Source organism: Lotus japonicus, chromosome 4 (genome assembly GCF_012489685.1).
Source record: "Lotus japonicus ecotype B-129 chromosome 4, LjGifu_v1.2".
NCBI lineage: Eukaryota > Viridiplantae > Streptophyta > Magnoliopsida > Fabales > Fabaceae > Lotus > Lotus japonicus.
The window spans coordinates 25,513,067-25,529,915 of record NC_080044.1 but is presented as its reverse complement, the minus strand read 5'-3'; positions in this window follow the sequence as shown (position 1 = coordinate 25,529,915).

Genomic DNA, 16,849 nt, shown 5'->3' with positions numbered 1-16,849 from the left:
GCAGCGAAACTCCCATGGCTCTATGGTTTTCAAAAATAATTTTCCTTCCTTCCCCTTTGATCATGGCAATCTTGGTACAGCCCCAACAACCCAAATATCCACTCAAAATTTCAGAACCAAACATTTAGCAAGGATCATGTTATAACAAGTGCAAAATAGCACAAAACTTAACAAATACCATGGCAACTCGCATAAAATCATAGATTCAGATCATAAACAACGTTTGAGGATCATATTCATGGCTATTCAAGAGAAAAATTCCAGCAAGCAAGCATGTACAGGAAATCATGCAAAAACAGTCCAAAACTCAAGTTGTTTCTCATGGCAATTCATGACATATTCCCTAAAGAACCTACCCATTCCTAGAACCTGCCCTTACCTCGGGTTTTGAATGAATTTAGATGAAAAGAAGTAGGATTTTGATGGAGAGAAGTGAAGAATAGAAAGAGCTTCCTCTGCTGTCCAAAATTCTCCTTCCTCCACGTGCTTCCTCTCCTTCTCGTGTTTCCTCTCCTTCCTTGCGGTTTTTCTCTCTTTCTCGTGTCTCCTCCTCCTCCTTGGTGGGCGGTGGCTGCTGGTGGTGCAAGGGTGACGAGTGGAGGCCTCTTAGGAGCAAGGGGAAGGGTGCTGGTTTGCTTGTTTGGTTGGTGTTTACGTGAAATATTTTCTGGTGCTGTTTTGCATGTAAGAAAATAAGGATTTCACTCTAAATCCTTACCTATAGGTGGCGGCCAGGGCTTGTGTGGGCTAGGTTTCTGGTTTCAGATCTGATACAGCCCAAGAACAGAGTATTAATGGCTCATTAAAGCTCATAATTCAGAGGAAAAACCAGCTGCAGCCCCCTTCCTTTTCCATGGGCAGCCGGCGGCTCACCAAGCCTTAGGGTTTTCAAAACCCTTGCTTCTTTCCTTGGATCAGCCTTCCTTGGCCCATAATGCTCCATTCAGCCTAAGAACCTTCTGATTATGAGTTTAATCCACCACTTAACCCAAATTAAAAAGGTTTAAGCCCAAAACACAAACCCAACTTTTAATAAAATTTCGTAGGTACTGTACAGCCCGACCTTTGCTCATTAAAACAGGGATATCTGGAGCTACAGATATCGGATTTACACGAAACCAAATCGAGAATTTTCTTAACTTAAAGGGCTACAACTCTCATGAAGGAAGTTTACCCAAATGAAGTCTTTAAGACCCTCTAAAAATTCACACAAGTTGACAGTCCTAATCTGCCAGTTATCAAACATTAGCTAAAACTTCAATTTTATTCAAACTTCCATAAAATTGTTCCAAATTGAACTTAGGGCCTTACAATACCACCCCCCTTAAAAATAGTTTCGCCCTCGAAACTTAAGGGTTTACAAATAAATCGGGGTGTGACTCCCGCATCTTATCCTCTAACTCCCAGGTCGCGTCACCAGTCTCTTGGTTCCACACGACCTTCACTAAAGGCACCTCCTTGTTTCTTAAGCGCTTTATGCTTCGGACGACGATCTTGATGGGTGGCACCTCCATTGTCAGATCATCTCTCAGCTGTATGTCGTCTGGCGTAATCACATGCGAATCATCTGCCATGTACTTCCGCAACTGCGACACATGAAGAACGTCATGGATGTTGGATAGAAACGGTGGTAGGGCGATCCTGAACGCCACCGGTCCAACTCGCTCCGTGATCTGGTACGGCCCAATAAACCTCGGAGTAAGCTTCTTGGACTTGATTGCCCTTCCGACACCTGTCATCGGGGTAACCCGCAAGAAGACATGGTCTCCGGCCTGAAATTCCAACTCCTTCCGTCGGTTGTCGGCGTAACTCTTTTGGCGACTCTGCGCGGTCCTCATCTTTTCCTGAATTCTCCTGACTTCCTCGGTGGTCTGTTGCACCAATTCCGGGCCAATCACCAGATTCTCTCCATCCTGATGCCAGCATAAGGGCGTACGACACCTCCGACCGTACAAAGCTTCGTAAGGTGCCATGCCGATGCTTGCATGAAAACTATTGTTGTAGGTGAATTCGATCAACGGCAACATCTCATCCCAACTGCCCTTGTGATCCAACACATAGGCCCGTAGCAAATCTTCCAGCGACTGGATTGTCCTCTCTGTCTGCCCATCGGTTTGCGGATGATAGGCAGAGCTCAATCTCAACTTAGTTCTGAGGGCCTGCTGCAAGGCTCCCCAAAAGTGAGAGGTAAACCTCGGATCTCTGTCTGACATGATGCTGGTCGGTACACCATGTAGACGCACAACCTCAGCCACATAAATCTCCACCAATTTCTCCACCTTGTACTTCAGTTTGATCGGGATAAAATGAGCGGTCTTTGTCAAACGATCAACAACAACCCAAATTGCATCGAACTTCCTCCGAGTTAAAGGTAAAGCCGTCACGAAGTCCATAGAAATACTGTCCCACTTCCACTCTGGGACATCTAGTGGTTGCAGCTTCCTTGCGGGCTTCTGATGCTCTACCTTCGCTTTCTGACATGTCAAGCAAGTAGAAACATACTCAGCCACTTGTTTCTTCATCCCAGGCCACCAGAAGTGAAGTTTCAAGTCCTGATACATCTTGTTCATTCCGGAATGGATACTCAGTCTACTCTTGTGTCCTTCATCCAGGATCAATCTTCTCATCTCTGCATCGTTAGGCACACATACCCGTCCCTTGCATCGCAGAATATTGTCATTCCCAATAGAGAACTCTGGTGCCTTTCCCTGAGTCACACGGTCTCGCCACTCAGCTATCCCTTCATCAGTCCCTTGTCTAGACTTGATCTCTTCCAAAAGTCCACTTGACACCGTCACCATTCCGAAACTCAGTCTTCCTAGTGCGAGCTTAACGTCCAAGCTCAGATCTCGGAAAGCCTCCAACAGTTCTAACTCCTTGACCATCATTGAGGACACATGTATAGCCTTCCGGCTGAGAGCGTCGGCTACGACATTGCTTTTCCCCGGATGGTACTGTAGAGTGAACTCATAGTCCTGAAGGAATTCCATCCACCTCCGCTGCCTCATGTTCAGATCCTTCTGATCAAATAAGTACTTTAAACTCTTATGATTGCTGTAGATCGTGAACGTACTGCCATAGAGGTAGTGTCTCCAAATCTTGAGAGCATAAACTATGGCAGCCAACTCCAAGTCATGTGTAGGGTAGTTCTTCTCATGAGTCTTCAATTGCCTTGAAGCATAGGCAATTGCTTTCTTATCTTGCATCATTACACACCCCAAACCATTGTGCGACGCATCACAATACACGTCATAAGGTTCTCCTTCCTTAGGTAAAGCTAGTATGGGTGCGGTGGTCAGCCGCTTCTTCAACTCCTGGAAACTAGCCTCACATTTCTCCGTCCATGCAAACGGTTGATTCTTCTTTGTCAACTGGGTCAACGGCGAAGTCAACTTTGCATAATCTTTGACGAATCGTCTATAGTAGCCAGCAAGCCCAACAAAGCTTCTGATGTCGCTTGCCGTCTTAGGTTGCTCCCATGACAGAATCGTCTCGATCTTGCTAGGGTCCACTACCACACCCTGACTTGATATGACATGCCCCAAAAATTTCACCTCCTCCATCCAGAACTCACACTTTGAGCCGTTAGCATATAGCTGTTTCTCTCGCAACACGCCCAACACCTGGCGTAGATGCTCCTCATGTTCCTCTCTACTCTTCGAGTAGATTAGGATGTCATCGATGAATACCACCACGAACTTGTCCAGGAATGGTCTGAACACTCTGTTCATGTAGTCCATAAACACTGCGGGTGCATTAGTAACCCCAAACGGCATCACAAGATATTCATAATGCCCGTATCGAGTCCTGAATGCGGTCTTCTGGACGTCAGATTCCTTGACACGGATCTGGTGATATCCTGACTTCATATCTATCTTCGAGAAAACAACAGCTCCCCGAAGTTGATCCATCAAATCATCTATCCGAGGCATCGGATAACGATTCTTCACTGTCACCTTATTTAGCTGCCGGTAATCCACACACAACCTGGACTTCCCATCCTTCTTCTTTACCAATAGCAAAGGTGCACACAAACGCACATAGGCGTACACCTTGGGGCGCAAAAGGGATTCCAAAGCCCACTCTTCCTTCGATTGACATTCCATCAATTGATCTCAGAGTTCAAACATCTTAATATAATCAAACACTTAGTCTCAAGTATCAAGGTAATGATACTAACTACAGACAATCTCACAGCCAAGCAAACATCTTAGCAAACAAGTCTACCTAATCTCACCGTGAAGCTTTGAAAATATCTTTATCAAAATACAAAACAAAAACACCAACAAGTTCGGAAACTCGTAAGCCCAAAACCCTTAGTGCTCTGGTTTCTCAACCGGAGCTCTGATACCACAATGTAACGCCCCGATTTCTCGAGTGTTACACAGTAACTAATTAACCAATTTTCGTAAAGAGTTTTCGTCGATTCACTTATTAATCTTGAATTAATGATAAAAGTTCAATTTTACAAAATTCTCGAAACTTAACCATTTCAAACTTGCGGAAATAAACATCAAACTAAACCTCAAACTTTATTAATCATTGAAAAGAGTATGAAATAAATATCCGGAAGAAAACTTCAAAGTAAATTACATCAAGTTAAACTATCTCAACTAAAATAAAGTAATGGTTCAATACTTCCAAAACTCGGTACTCTCAACCCAAAAGAAAAATGGATGTCTCACAACCCAACCATATCCTTGGCCCCTTCCTCTTTATCTTCTTCCTCTTCATCAGAAGTGTAGTCATCATCTGGTAGTGGCTCGTCACGTAGCATCAACTCCCAAGAATGAGTCGTCGCCATTATCTTCACGACCATCTACCCCCCCCCCCCAAATAAACACATAGCAAACAAGCAGGGTCAGGTCCAACAAAAAAATGATAATGACAAAATCAACAACAACATATATAATATAAGTACATTATATGTCTTTTATGGGAAAGAGTCAGTTACTAACGGAATCTCACTTCACACAACCCACCAAAACTTCCATGGCCATCTTCGTGCTTCCGCAGAGGCACGGTTATCACGGTGACCGCAGTCAACCAAATCACGTGGAGCCGCAATGATCCACAAAAGTTCACGGTGACCGCAGTCAACCAAATCACGTGAAGCCACACCGGCCCACAAGGTTCACGGGAGACCGCAGTCAACCCAAATAACTCCCTCGCGTGCAAGGTACCATCGTTCTCATGGACCATAGTCTACCTGACCTATGTCCAAATTATTCACATTTACTTGCAAGCGAGTTTATTACACTTTTCTCTTTGTTAAGTCTCTAAAGTCAATCCTAGAGTCTTATCATACTCTTTATACAACAACCTTCACAACACAACATTCACGGGTTACAAGGGAATTACGGCTAGGTGAGCGACCCTTGAACCATTAACTGAGAAAATAAATATAATCCACGTAAAGGAACGCAAGAACATTCACTCATGCATAATATATCATCGCAACTTCAACATATTGACAGCAGAAACAACTTTCACAAAAATAGAGCCACAGAATGCATCTTTCAACCAAAAATCACGTATGATACCTTTCTAGAAAGCTATTTTAAATATCTACAACTCTCTAGTTACACACTTGTTCATTTGAGTCCCATAATTAGGTGATATTAGGCCTTAAAGCTAACTGTCCGGAACAGGAAAAACAGCAGGTGTGACAGTTACTAAACACGACCCCCAGATCACATTACTAAACCAAAAATTATGATTTTTATATGTCTGGAAAGATATTTCGAAAATCTACAACTTTCATTTTAATCACTTTTTCATTTGATGACCATAAACAGGTAAAAAGGGGCTCCGAAGTCCGCTGTCCAGTACAGGAAACTGGCAGCGAAACTCCCATGGCTCTATGGTTTTCAAAAATAATTTTCCTTCCTTCCCCTTTGATCATGGCAATCTTGGTACATCCCCAACAACCCAAATATCCACTCAAAATTTCAGAACCAAACATTTAGCAAGGATCATGTTATAACAAGTGCAAAATAGCACAAAACTTAACAAATACCATGGCAACTCGCATAAAATCATAGATTCAGATCATAAACAACGTTTGAGGATCATATTCATGGCTATTCAAGAGAAAAATTCCAGCAAGCAAGCATGTACAGGAAATCATGCAAAAACAGTCCAAAACTCAAGTTGTTTCTCATGGCAATTCATGGCATATTCCCTAAAGAACCTACCCATTCCTAGAACCAGCCCTTACCTCGGGTTTTGAATGAATTTAGATGAAAAGAAGTAGGATTTTGATGGAGAGAAGTGAAGAATAGAAAGAGCTTCCTCTGCTGTCCAAAATTCTCCTTCCTCCACGTGCTTCCTCTCCTTCTCGTGTTTCCTCTCCTTCCTTGCGGTTTTTCTCTCTTTCTCGTGTCTCCTCCTCCTCCTTGGTGGGCGGTGGCTGCTGGTGGTGCAAGGGTGACGAGTGGAGGCCTCTTAGGAGCAAGGGGAAGGGTGCTGGTTTGCTTGTTTGGTTGGTGTTTACGTGAAATATTTTCTGGTGCTGTTTTGCATGTAAGAAAATAAGGATTTCACTCTAATCCTTACCTATAGGTGGCGGCCAGGGCTTGTGTGGGCTAGGTTTCTGGTTTCAGATCTGATACAGCCCAAGAACAGAGTATTAATGGCTCATTAAAGCTCATAATTCAGAGGAAAAACCAGCTGCAGCCCCCTTCCTTTTCCATGGGCAGCCGGCGGCTCACCAAGCCTTAGGGTTTTCAAAACCCTTGCTTCTTTCCTTGGATCAGCCTTCCTTGGCCCATAATGCTCCATTCAGCCTAAGAACCTTCTGATTATGAGTTTAATCCACCACTTAACCCAAATTAAAAAGGTTTAAGCCCAAAACACAAACTCAACTTTTAATAAAATTTCGTAGGTACTGTACAGCCCGACCTTTACTCATTAAAACAGGGATATCTCGAGCTACAGATATCGGATTTACACGAAACTACATCGAGAATTTTCTTAACTTAAAGGGCTACAACTCTCATGAAGGAAGTTTACCAAAATGAAGTCTTTAAGACCCTCTAAAAATTCACACAAGTTGACAGTCCTAATCTGCCAGTTATCAAACATTAGCTAAAACTTCAATTTTATTCAAACTTCCATAAAATTGTTCCAAATTGAACTTAGGGCCTTACAATAACAGTTAGTGTAAAGGTTTTTTTACATTGACATTCAAGCACTTTTTGCTACGTAGGAATGATTTCATTTTTATTTATATAAAATTATTTTTAATTTCAAATATAGTGTAAAACAATTGAGTTCTTATGTAAAGAATGCTTACAATTGTACAAACATTAAATCTAATTAAAACATAAAAATTACAAAAAAACTTTACTCCATAACAAATTAAACTAATTCAAATTTTCAATAATGATTCCTAAACCACTCTAAAGTAGGGACATAAAAAAACACTGAATTTCCTCCGGATTTTCCTTCACATTTTCCTGCGGAATTTCCTTCAAACTACTAGTACCATAAAGATACCTCAAAATCCATTTCACAGCTTCCAATGCTCTCTACCTAGATTAGACAAAAGTCTACTAACTATGCCAACAACATGTGTTATATCTAGTCTTGTGCACACCAAACTACCCATGACATATGCATAAGGGACCCGTTGCATATGTGGTTTTTTAGCTTCATTTGAAGGACTTTATTTAGCACTCAATTTAAAATGAGTAGCAAAAGGACTACTTACCGCCTTAGCCCTTTCCATATGGAACATAGTGTTCCTGTGACAGGCAAAGTTTCTTCTCTTTACTATCACGCATGATTCTTCTACTAAGAATTTGCTTAGGAGCTCCATGTCTTTCAAGGCAAATGACTCGCCCAATTGCTTCTTTAACCTGTCAATCGTGGAAATATTTTTCCCAATAATAAGCATGTCATCCGCAAACTTTTGAATAAAGACATAGTGATCAGAAGTAGTCTTCTTGTAGGCTTTTTCTCAACCTACAAACATATTCTTTCTTTCATTCAACAAGAAAACCATCAGGTTGCTACATGTAAATCTCTTCCTCTAAATCACCATGAAGGAAAGTAGTTTTTACATCATTTTCTCTAACTCCAAATCAAGAATAGCAGCAAAACTCAACACGGATGGATGACATCTTCACCACAAGAGAAAAAATTTCATTGAAATTAATCCTTTCTCTATCTGAAACTTCTCATCACCAATATGGTTTTATACCTCGGAGATGTAGAATTACTTTCTTGCTTCACCCTGTCAATCCACCTGTTTAAGAAAGCCTTCTTGCCATTTGGAAATTTCACCAAATCAAAAGTGCGATTCTCCATGGCCTGATGAAAACACTCAGGTTTTCCTCCATCTGACAAGGTAACATAGTCATCAGAAGAATACCTGGTAGATTGTTTCCTCTGCCTATTAGTGTGAGACCCAAGATTTTAAGCTTAGAATAAATTAGTGAAATTCCTTATTAACGAATAAGTTCGATGTATCATGAAGGGAAACCTGAACGAGAGTTTATTGGATGAAATAGATTTATGAAGGAGAAGGTTCAGGAAAAGTTCAAGGATTGTATCAAAACCGATAAGAGTTATAGCACGACTAATATTTGCCTAAGCCTAGGTCAAAGACACTAGTAAATAGCTAATTTACACTTTAGGACACGACAGAAACTAATTCGAAAAATCTTCAGAGAAATGTTAGAACTTCTCTTATTCATTTATAAACAAGCGTTTCGATACGAAACCCTGGAATGTACGAACGTCCAATTCCAATTCTCGGAAGTTTGCCGAAACGGAATCCCTGATAGTTCAGAAACCCTAAAATCTACGCACGATGAAGACTTTTTCTATTCGGAGCTTCAAACGAAGATTCCACACGCTAACACCCATTTTTCTTGATGTTTCCAATCTTTCTTCAGAAGGAAGTTTCTGCATCCGAGGTCAATATCATAAAGTGCATTTTTAATGCCGGTAAGCATTAAAAACAAGCCTCGAAAACCAAAAATCATACTGATATTTCTTTGAAGAATCAGAAGATTCAGCGGGAAGAATATCGTGTCTAAAATACGTTGGAATCAGTAGGAAAAATTGGAATCGCGAAATAATCATTTTTCCGCATTTTCCAAATCCTATAAATAGGTGGAAAATGAAAAAAAAACAAAAAATTCCCCACCTTTGAGAGAGAGAGAGGCCGAGAGCTTGAGGAGGAGGAGAGGAGAAGAAGATTTTCGCCGTTTCTTGCCTGATCGTTCCGCCGTTCGTTGCTAATCGAAGACATCGAGGTATAGTTACTATCCCTCACTTTTGATCATCAGATCTGTCGACTTTTTCTATGTTTTTCTGAGCTCAAAGTTTGGAGCTTTTTGTAAAATTGTCCAAATAGCTTGATTTCTCTGTCTAAACATCTTCCCTACGTGCCCAAGAGTAGTTCTGTCGGATTACATTTTTCATTCTGTCGCCGAAATTCCGCCGGAATCAATTTTTACCTCAAATACCCATTTTTGGGGCAAAGTCTCATCCTTTCGGTTTAGAACTCACGACTTAGCTTAGTGTCAGTAGGATTAGTTGTCATAAACGTCGTTAGTGACATTTCCATCCGATTAGTTTTTCAAAATTCGAATTTTTGATTTTCCGAGCTAAAAATATTGACCAAAATACCCCTGCGACAGTTTTCGACTCGATAATTTTTCTGAGAGTTTCCCTGGCTTAGATATCGCCTAAGAATACCTAGGAATTGATTTAGATCGAAGAAAAAGTTCGAAAACCCTATTTCCATAGTGGCCGAAACCTATTTGCTTGGGTACCGTGTCCAAAAATAATTTTTGGGTCTCTATGACCTGAGCCATTGCGTAGCTTTTTCAATTGTGGAAATTTTGGCTCCGGTTTCGTGTCATTCTGAGTTCTGTAGCTCGAGTTATGCACGTTTTAGCGAATAAAGTGTTTTTGTACAAAACTTGAATCGAGTCAAAACTCATCCATTCGGGGGGAGCCCTTCCATTCGTGCCTAAATGTGGTACTCTGAAGCTTCTTGAGCTTTGTCGAACATTAGTTAGGATTGTTTTGACTGTATCGACTTGTGTTGATTCATTATTGCTTTGTGTGCTCAAAGGTTCAATTGTGGAAACTTTGGGATTGACTGAACAAGCTTGTGAGGGAGACCTACTCCGCGAGACTGGAACAACTCGAGGTAAGGGCAACTCTCCTAGTTATTAGCTATATGATTTAGGCGTCGATAACTTCGACCTGTTTATTGCTTTTGATTATGACTGTTGGACTGGACTGGGAAAACGTTTTCTGGAGGCTTCGGCCGTGTGAACTGATTGAGGCGTGTGTCTCCGTTTTCTGGAGGCTTCGGCCGTTTACTAGTTTCCGTCTTATTGTTTTATAGTGGATAGACATGTTCTATTCCTTTTAATTGCAAAAGTGCATGAATCTTGTTTTATGCCCAAACCTTATGGATATATCGACTTCGAATGCGGAGTGTTACGAGAGTTAGCAAGTAGGATCTGTCGGAAGGACTGTGCTACTGTTGACACGGAGGATCGAGGCTTTCGCCTAAACCAGGACATTGGGGATCTTTAATCTGTTAGACTTTGAAATAAATGAATGCATAAGACTTTGTTTGAGAATAAATTCCATAATGAATTAACTCAAATTAGAACACTTTGAATAATGAAGATGACCCCTTTTGAGGAAAACTTAGGATATGAAATGAGTTCGAAAATGGGAAGGGTCGAATATTTGAGGTTCGAGGAAAGATAATGATTCGAGTTGTGAACATCATGAAGAGGAGCCGTTATGAGTAGAACCGCCATTAAGTGCAGGTGCTACTCCTTGTTGTGAAGTGATTGGTCAATGGACCGACGTTTACCTTAGGGAAAAACGATAGAGACATGAACCATAGCTAGACACGTATCCGGGTGAGGACGAATCGTGGTTTGCTAGCTCTTGCATACTTGCATGACTTGATTAAGGGGCTTGTCCTTAATCCAATTAATTATTCTCTGATTAAGAGGGTTGCCATTAATCATATTATTTACCCCTGGATTAGAGTGGCTGGACCTTAATCCTATTAATTACTCTTTGATTAAGTGGTATGACCTTAATCATAATATTCGATATTGGATTAAAGAGGATGAACCTTGATCCTATTATTTGCTTATGGGTTAAAGAGGATGGACCTTAATCCTATTATTTGCTTGTGGATTAAAGTGGCTGGACCTTAATCCTGTTCTTTGCTATTTGATTAAAGTGGTTGGACCTTAATCATAATATTTGACCTTGGATTGAAGTGGCTGGACCTTAATCCTATTATGTGTTAGTTGATTTAGAGGATTGACCTTAGTCATACTATTTGTTATTTGCTTAAGAGGTTAGACCTTAACTCCTATCATTTGGATCGATTAAGGGGCTAGTCCTTGATCTTGTTATCTGTTTGTCGATTAGAGAGTATAGACCTCATCGTGTTAGATGATTGACCCTTGTGTCGTGCGTTTACATTAGGGAGACGTAGTGCTTCCCTAACAAGGAAATGAAGATACATCTATGCGCATGCGACGAGTGATGGACTGATGACTTGACGCTCAGAGGCTAGAGATTGACCCTTGTTTGCTTTGTTTGTGTTTGGGCGGTCGGCAAACTGCCAGGCCCTAACAGGTGTTGCTGCGAGTAGCTGTTGATCGCTGCCAGGAGGTGATTGGATTGATTTACGGGAAGACTTCTTGGAGTGAGTAGATTAACCGAAGACTGGTAGAAGTAATAGTTAGATGTAAGGCTAGAGCCTTGGGTAGAGAAGCTTACTGTTATTGGTAAAGCTTATAGGGATGGCTGCATAATTTACCTTGATTTTGGGTAGGTTCCGATGCATTGCTTTTCTGCAACTCTCCAGTGTGGGGATTGTAGGAAGTATATTGGACTTAGGATGTTATCGCATTTAAAACCATGTTGTCGAATTAATCATTGCTTCGTTGCAATTCTATATGTCTTGAACATCCGTCGTCACTCACGAGTGTTTGCCTTGGCCAGGCCGGATGTATGAGTTTGGGAAAGAGTATGCATATCAAGTTTTGGAAATGTTTTAGAAAACAAATGAAAAAAATATATATACCCTTAATTGTAAATCCTTTTGGAAAATCATTTCATTTCATTTAATAGGTTACTATTTGTGACCCCCAAAAGTCGGGGTGTTACAATTAGCCCTCCAAAGTTGAACTTGAGGTGGTCCAAGAACATCACTAAGATTCTCATCTTGTGACATCTCATGTTCCTCTTCAGCATCATTAACACGAACATTTAAATCATCTCCGAGCTGCTGATCACTAACATCATCAGGTTGGTCATCATTCTGAACATTATTATCGGCAATATCCAAATCATGAACATGCGTTCGAACTGGCTCAAAATCAGACACACTATTATCTATCTCAGGTGTAGTCTTCTTCATCTTATCAATGTCTTTAATGGTTCGGTCTTCCATGAATTCCACATCACAGCTTCTAATTGCCTTTTTCTCAACAAGATCATATAGCTTGTAGCGAAATTCATCTTGACCATAACCGATAAAGATGCACTGTCTTGTCTTCGCATCTAACTTGGATCTTTCATCCTTTGAAACATGCACATATGCCTTGCAACTGAAGACACGCAAATGATCATACCTGACATTCTTGCCAAACCAAATTTTTGTCTGGCACCTCTGCATCTAAAGCAATTGCAGGAATAAGATTAATAAATGCACTACCGTGAACAAAGCTTCACCCCAGAAACGCTTATGCAACTTTGCTTCAGAAATCAAACACCTAACTCTCTCAATCAAAGTCATATTCATCCTCTCCGCTAAACCATTCCGCTGAGGAGTTTTAGGATGAGTCTTTTCATGTCTGATACCTGCTGCCATAAACATCAAATGGTCCACAATACTCACCACCATTGTCAGTACGAATGCATTTCAACTTCTTTCCTGACAGTCTCTCAACCATAACATGGAGCTCTTTGAATTTCTCCATAACTTTTTTGTCTTCAAAGCATAGACCAAAAGCTTCTTGATACAATCATCAATAAAAGTAACAAAGTAAAGTGCACCATTGAATGACTTTACCTTTAAAGGGTCATAAACATCAAAATGCACCAATTCAAGCAACTCTGACTTCCTTGAGGGAGGGTGTTTCTTGAAGGACACTGTAGTATGCTTACCAGCCGTGCAATGAAAACATTTCTCCAACTCTGCACTCTTCAATCTCGGGAGCACATCCTTTATAGCTAAACAATTCAGCCCCTTTTCATTGATATGACTAAGTTGCGGTGCCACAAAGAAGCCTCCATATTGTTGAGAATCCCAACTCATTGGCACACAAAAGAGTGAAAAAGAACAAACAGAGCAGAAAAATGATTATTTATTGATGAATTGGAATATTACAGAAAGGGAGTTGTATCCCCGAATCTAACTAGAGCTAGGCTCATATAGGAAGCTCAACCTTTCTCTTATTCCTTATAATCAGGGAACGATTACAATGAACAATCACTCTCTCAGCGGTATATGGGTGCTTCATTAGTACAAAGTGGCAGTATTTTGACAAATGATCCACCACTACCATGGCTGCCTCATACCCCTTGGAATTGGGTAACACAGTTATGAAATCTATTGGTAAATCCTCCCACACTTGCTCGGGGATTGACAAAGGTTGCAAGAGCCCAGCGGGTGAGGAAGCAAGTACTTCTGTCTCTGGCAGGTATCATAGTTGCACACAAAATTTTTCACAGTGTTCTTCATGCCTACCCAATATAGGTTTGTTGCTAGCCTTCGATAGGTCCTTAAAAATCCAGAATGAATCAAAGTTATCAAAACATTTTCTTGTAAGTGTATTGAAATAAAATCATGTCAACATCAATTTCACTAGAGTCAGTTCCTAGAAACGCTCATCCAAATATAAACTAAAAAAATTACCTCTGTTCCATAAAGATTGTTGTTTTGGTCTCATTTTTTTTTTTAAATGTTTGCTATATTAGAAAGCCAATGCATTTTTCATCTATACATCCATTTAATGAATTTTCTCTTACAAACCACTATGTTTTGTGTGTGCTAAATTGTTCTCACAGTTCTGACCCGCTGTGTTAAAGCATAATTGTTTCCCTAAAAGTGCGACTCATAAGAATATTTTGCACTTCATAATATTCTTTTTTGTACATTGGAAAAATAAATTGCACCCTCCAAGGTTTGATCCCTGACCCTCTCCGTCCTAACCGATATATCTCTAAGACTTTACCACTTGAGCTATCATTCAAAACACTTTATAATATTAAAATAATAAAAAAATATTAAATGAAAATTTACCATCGTAAATGTGGAATATAAATAACCCGTACGGGTATAATAAATAGTTATTATCTATATATATAAGTAAAACACACTTGAACCATTACATTAAATACATTAGTAAAGATTGCATGTATTATAATGCATTAAGTAATAACAAATTATCTTTGTAATAAATATTTTAAATAATAAGATTAAAAACTGAAAAAATAATTATATTGTCAAAAGCTATTCAACTACCTACATTAAATATTCACAAAAATATCTATATTAAATAATAATAGTTATAATAGATTTAAAATTAAGAAATATTTGTTATTAAATAATTATCGATAGTTAAAATTATCATAGAGTAATTTTTCTATTTAACTACATATATGATGATAAATAAATTACATATATTAAAAACTAATCTAATTAAATTAGGAGATATATATCAAATATGTTATGCATGTCATGTTAGTTATAAAAAATAATAGAATAATTAAATTAAATTTATTTTTCAAAATTGTTTAATTTTAAATTTTTTGGTCGATAGTAGTTATAATTTTGATTATAAATATGTTTTCTAATAATATTTAATATGAGTTTATAACCTCTTATGAGGTTTATCATTGTTGCACTCATATACAATAGACAAAATGTAGTATGCGATGAAGTATTTAATAAAGTTCCTAAATGAAATCATATTTGATATATCTACATTGTTTCTTCATTGATAAAAAAATCACAATCATTCTTAACCAACTTTCACTTTTGTGGATTATTATACTACACGAGTTTAAGAATCTTTTTTAACTAAGTCCTTATAATTTATTTGTGTTAACCACATGTATCATCTACTGAGAGAATCATGTTTTACTCAAGTGTAGTGAAAGTTAAAAGTCTATCATAAAGTGCATTCCTTACAGACGGAATTTCAGGGATCCAAAGAGTTAATTTTAACCATTGTAATAGACATTTATTAGGTTGAACGATTTGTGTTTTCAAATTGTTTTATGAGGTTTTATAATTTTTTACTTTGTATAAAACTATAAAAATTTATCGAATAAGATAAATTATTATCTTAATTCATAATTTTTTTTTTGAAAATGAAAGAAATATTATTACTAAGAAAGATCAAACCCGATGTCAAAACACAACAGCCGGCAAAGTACATAGGCCAATAGTTTGAGCCAACAAAACCCACCACCAACCCGCAAAGTGGCATCAACGTTATCCCAAACAAGAGCCTCATTAAAACCTTACTGGGTAAACCCAGTGGGAAAAACCCCAGTAAGGAAAAAGAGTACCACAAGCTTGGGATAGCCACCCTGCTACAAAAAAAAACCACAAACTATGCTCAAAAGAATGACAGGACCAAAACTGCCTCAAAGCCTTCTAGATTCATGTAAAACAGAGCCAATAACAGCAAAACAGGAACAACAACAGCAATACAGCAGCAGCAAAACAGCATCAGCAGCAAATCAGCACCAGCAAACAGCAACAACAAACAGCAACAACAAATCAGCATCAGCAAAACAGCAACAGCAAACCAGCACCAGCAGAACAGCAACAGCAAACAGCAACCAGCATCAACAAAACAGCAACAGCAACAGCAACAGCAAACAGTAAAGACAACAACCGCAAAGCCAAGAACGTCAAGAGCACAACTGCACCAGCAAACCAGCAGCAGCAAAACAGCAACATCTTAATTCATAATTAAGTTAAGAAATATATGCTCTTACAAACTGCATATTAACTAATTATATACTAATTATGCAATAAACTAGTATTTTTTACCCGTGCGATGCACGGGGATCTCCATTTTTGTTTTTTTATGATTTTTTTAAAATATCTGTTATTTTTTTAAAGATATTTTATGGATTTAAAGAATAAAATTTATTTTAGATATAAGGAACATAAATTTGTCCGTTTTTTTGGATTGAGTGTTTGTTTTTATTTTTTGAGTAACTATTTTTTTTATCTTATTTATCCTCGTCTTGTGACCCGTACAACACACATGGTTTTTTTATAGAAAAATATTAGTTGTGAGCAATTAGTTCCTTCATCAGGGTTTAAACCTGACCCCTTCACCCTTCATATCCCTCAAGCCTTATGTCTCATAACTATTACCACTTGACTTAACCCTTGGGGACATTATTTTTTCTTTTAAACGTGAATTTTTTCAAAATAAGTTCGAATTGCGAGCGCAATTTAATACACCAAACATAAAATTTTATAAATTTAAGGGATATATTAGTTTTAGATATAATAAAATATAAATTTGGAAGTTTTACTTTGGAATTAATTTATGGGTTTGTATATTTTATAAAAGTGCAATCATTTTATTTATTTGTGGTTTTTACCCCTATTTTTTCAAAGGCCACATTAATTTTTGTTTTCTATATAACAATTTATAGTTTAATGGATATGCACTGTCGGCGTAAAACAGTTTTACACTGACAACCAATTACAATATGCCACGTAAGAGGAATAATAACTTTTATTTTAAATTGTAATTAAAACAAAGATTTATTTTATAATGTGGCGGAATTCAATTGGATGACTGAG